Source organism: Musa acuminata, unplaced genomic scaffold (assembly GCF_036884655.1).
Source record: "Musa acuminata AAA Group cultivar baxijiao unplaced genomic scaffold, Cavendish_Baxijiao_AAA HiC_scaffold_691, whole genome shotgun sequence".
Taxonomy (NCBI): domain Eukaryota; kingdom Viridiplantae; phylum Streptophyta; class Magnoliopsida; order Zingiberales; family Musaceae; genus Musa; species Musa acuminata.
The window spans coordinates 10,001-15,000 of record NW_027020927.1 but is presented as its reverse complement, the minus strand read 5'-3'; positions in this window follow the sequence as shown (position 1 = coordinate 15,000).

Genomic DNA, 5,000 nt, shown 5'->3' with positions numbered 1-5,000 from the left:
AGTTTTGGCCCGTTTTTGGGCCGTTTTGGCCAGTTTTTGGCCTGTTCTTGCATTGCGCGGTGACCGTCGAGAGCGGAGCAAAACGTCAGCCATCTCAGCACCCTGGAACCCCCCGGGTTGTCACGACCTTAGCTGGTTTTGCCTAAGACGTGCGGCACCCTTGCGTGTCCGTCCGCAAAGGTCAGCCTCCCCGAAGCCTCCCATTGTCCCTTAGGACCGTCAAAAGAGAGAACGGGTTAGAGAGAACGCCTCAAACGGGATCCACAAGCAAACATGTCCGAAAAACACTTCATAGACAATGCAAATTACAAACAGACTTTACAAGCTCTGAACAGTGGCACAACAAAGGGTAAAATGGTCCATTACAGACCGAAAGCTCTCTCACGTGTCCACATGACACAACCTTTATTTACAAGCCTAAAGAGGCCACCAACCCAACTAAAATGGGACTTATAAGCCTTCGGCCGCCCCTTTACATTCTGTACAGGGCATGAATATGCCAACAGACACGGACATATATAAGCATTACATCAAACACCTTGTTTCGAAGTTTGTCCGTGACATTCTCCCCCACTTATCCCTTCGACGTCCTCGTCGAAGCCTTTGTGAACACTGCAACTCTTCGCCTTTGCTGAGTCTTCAATCTTCTGCTCCAGCTGCAATGCGCCTCCTGGCTCCCAGCTGCTCTCCGCTGCTGTTTCTGAGTAGTCGAACCTTTGATCCGCCATGCTGCTTCAACTCACCAATGACTCTGACTCTGGTGTGGGGTTGGCTGAGTTGTGTTGATCCTCGTTGATTCCTGCGGATCCACCAAATGAAGGAAAAGACCATCCTTACTGCGCCAGTCTCTCAAAATCTCCACATGCTGCTTGAACTGGGTGGATGCTTGTTGGAGCTTTAACGAGCATCGCCTCGCAAACTTCTGAAGTTTTGGGTCCTTCCTCCATAAAATCTGCTCATTGACTCTTCTTTCAGTTAGTTGTCACATCCAAGTAGGTTCGCATCACTTCCGCTTTCGATTGGCATTTCGTTGGGAAATGAGGCGGACAATCTACTCTCAGTAGCACTGATCACCGTTGGTGAGGATTTGACAACTATTGTCTTCCATTATCTTCGAAGGGTCTTTGAACTTGTGCAGAGCTCCTCTGCTGGATAGATAAGAGAACTGGGGTACTCGGTTTCGCCCATTCTCTTAAGAGTTGAGAAGGCAAAGATTACTTGACTTCGCCCGCCTCCTCGAGGTTGTACTTCATGCATCGAGCTGGTTACTGGCCTTCGCCTGCTCTTTGCTCACACTTCTGAAGCACATGAAGTGTTTGCACTCCTTGCATTGAGTTAGCTACTGTGATTCACCTTCTCAATGCCATCGAACTTCTGGAATGCGGGAAGTTTTCACCCCAACTTGGAGTAATTCTCTGATAGATGAGGTCGCCTCTGGGATTGTACCGTCTTCTCCATCAACCCTGCCGCCTACTCCACTGAGTAGCAAAGGTACAACACCGCGTACTGCCTGCTTCGTTCCTTGGTCGTGCACTCTTGCATGACCCGAAGTCCTTCACTTACGGCTGTCTTGATGAGAAGCACACTGACACCGGTCTTACGAAGTTCCTCGGCCTCTGCCCTTCAGCCTTGTCCCGGTACTTGGAGATTGCCTCTGCATGCTCCACCTCCTCGGCCCCTTTCACGACCAAACGCTCTCCCTCCGTGAGAGCAAGGGATCAATGACTTTGACGGAAGTCCCGCCTCTGCGGTACCATGGCGCTGCCATGCCCATGGCCCTACTATCCGTCGCTTCGCATCTGCATCCCTTTTCTTCACGATCAGTAGACATGTCTCCGTGGCCCTCCTCTGAGTCCACCTCCATTCTAACTGATGTTTGATTTTGGGTAGCTAAGTCCCTCTGGACTCGTCGTCGCTTCCTCGCCCCTTTCGACCCCCTGCTTCAACACCTCTGTGTTCTCCAAGCAGCTCCTTCTGGTCGATGGAAAGACAGACTGCACTCCCATGCATGGCCTCTGCCATCGCATTGTAGGGTTTGCACCGATTCTGTTCTCCATAGCTTCCTTGGTAGCAACGTTCGCTTACTCGGCCTTGTCCTCTGACTTGCCGGGCTCCCTTAAGCGAATATGAGCTCTGGAGCAGTCCAACTCTCCAGCTGCTTCGATCATACCTCTGCATGATCAAGTCCCTCCCATGGGACTCCCTGGTACTTGCATACGAACTTTTCCCTTGGTGGAACCCAGCCCCCATATGCTGATGACCAAGGTTTTCATCCGATGCAAAATTCGGTGCACGCCCGGAAGACCCGCCTCTGCGGTACCATGGCCTTCACTCCTTGAATCCATAGCCCTTCTTGCCGTCGTGTTGTTCACCAAAGCGGAGCTCCCAGTAGCTCCCGATCATACCTCCATATGATCACATCCCTCACGGGACGAGTTGTGTGTATCGCATTGCCACGAACTGTTCCACCACGATCCGCTGCACCATGTCGCCTCCTGGTGACATCTCCATTGCATTCTGATCCTTGGGGAATAAACTCGAATTGTGAACCCTCCATGTGTGGCCTCTGCCAATACATCGCCGGGTCTCTTCCACCTTCGATTTTGTTCGCTCCTTTGGCAATCGATCTTCATCCACCCACTCTTGGGTCACACCTAGATGAAGCACCGCTCTAGGACAGTCCATCGCCTAGTAGCTCCCAAAGTCCACCGACTTCGCTGTAATTTGTGCACCATTGCCTGGATCCTGGGCCTCTGCCCCTACCAGCACAATCTCTGCTGCGCACCGCTTCCTTCCTAGCAACTCGAATGGCAACACTGTGGCATATTCTTCAAGAGTACCCGCCTCTGCGTCCTCTTGCCCCGTGCTAAGGCCTTCTGAACTCAACTTCGCCTCCGCAAATTGAGTCGCCTTAGTTCCTTCATCAAATGCTCCTCCGAGATAAGGTGCATGTGCCCCGAAGCTCCCTTCGTCTTTGGCACCATGCAAGATGAGTCCACTCCGTCAGAATGAAGGACCCATGGAACAACATGATCCTGCTCTTGCCTCTGCAAGAGCTCATGTCCTTGACCTCTGTCTAAGAAAAGCACTGTGCCTCTGCTCCATGTTCCAACTTCTCTGCTGGCTCCCTTCATGCGGCTTGGGTACTTCGCCAAGTTACACCCAAGTTGCTCCGCTCCTCGTTTCTGCATTGAGTCGATGGTGGCCCTCGCGCCCACCGTTCCACGGGTCAGCCCTCCCTTGAGTCCGATCTCCACATCGACTCCAAGTGTGCCTTCATTTGTGTTGCTCCCCCACTTGATCTCGCAATGCATCCACCAATGCATTCTCTCAAGCGAGATCATGCGACGACTCCTCGCCGCTTGCTCAGTCCATCGAGCTTCGTGGAGTTGTTGTTTATTGAGGTACTCCTCCTCAACATGTGAAGTCCGTCTCACATGATTCTCCCTCTGGAGAGCCGGGACTTATCCCTCCTGGATAACTATCCCATTGGAGCAATATATCTCTTCGTTTCGGAGACCACCATCCCCTTGGACTACTCCGATCTGCTGAACAAATTGTGCATTGTTCTGCCTCCTGCAAACGCACTTGCTAGATTGCGACTCCCCGTCAATACAGCCCCCACTGCACCCCTCAAGGTCTAGCAACATGCTGAACTCATTGCACACTTCAGCCGCCTACGGACGTATCCTTCACATGCCGAAGAGAAAGTTTCCATGCTCCATGGTGCCGAGTCTCGGCCGCCTTGGGATGGCCACGAACATTCCATCGTCCGCATACAAGCCCATGCATGAGTACCAAATTCTTCGAGTTAGCAATTCCCCTCACCTCTGTGAGCTTTGCATAACTCTTTTGGTCGTTGAGCAACTCCTTCCACCTTGCATGGTCTCATTCTTGCCAAGCGCCTCGCTTGCCTAGAGCACCATCAAGTATAGTTGTCAACGTTGAGCCGTAGCTCAAACTCAGCCATCCCAACCTTTGTGCGCTCCAAATTCTTCCAAGCTTGCCTGTTCTCGTGGTGCCTCTTGCGCGAAGGGTTGGCCATTCCTCTGAATGCCAATGCCAGATGCCCGCTCCTCTGAGCGACTCTTTTCCCTACATCTCCATGCCCGTTTTCCCTCAAACGGTCGCGCGTGTGCTGACTGCCCTCAACGCAGCCCTGCTAGGTCCCCCACGTTTGCATGTCAAGTGTTTCTATGAGTGCTTGTCCCGCTCTGATACCAAATGTCACGACCTTAGCTGGTTTTGCCTAAGACGTGCGGCACCCTTGCGTGTCCGTCCGCAAAGGTCAGCCTCCCCGAAGCCTCCCATTGTCCCTTAGGACCGTCAAAAGAGAGAACGGGTTAGAGAGAACGCCTCAAACGGGATCCACAAGCAAACATGTCCGAAAAACACTTCATAGACAATGCAAATTACAAACAGACTTTACAAGCTCTGAACAGTGGCACAACAAAGGGTAAAATGGTCCATTACAGACCGAAAGCTCTCTCACGTGTCCACATGACACAACCTTTATTTACAAGCCTAAAGAGGCCACCAACCCAACTAAAATGGGACTTATAAGCCTTCGGCCGCCCCTTTACATTCTGTACAGGGCATGAATATGCCAACAGACACGGACATATATAAGCATTACATCAAACACCTTGTTTCGAAGTTTGTCCGTGACAGGGTGGCACAGGGCTGGATGGGGCTTTCGTATAGCAGGGACGGTGCTGCCTCTCGCTTCGCTCGCTGTCCGCCGCTCGCCGCTCGCGCAGCCAAAAATGGCCAGTTTTGGCCCGTTTTTGGGCCGTTTTGGCCAGTTTTTGGCCTGTTCTTGCATTGCGCGGTGACCGTCGAGAGCGGAGCAAAACGTCAGCCATCTCAGCACCCTGGAACCCCCCGGGTGGCACAGGGCTGGATGGGGCTTTCGTATAGCAGGGACGGTGCTGCCTCTCGCTTCGCTCGCTGTTCGCCGCTCGCCGCTCGCTCGCGCAGCCAAAAATGGCCAGTTTTGG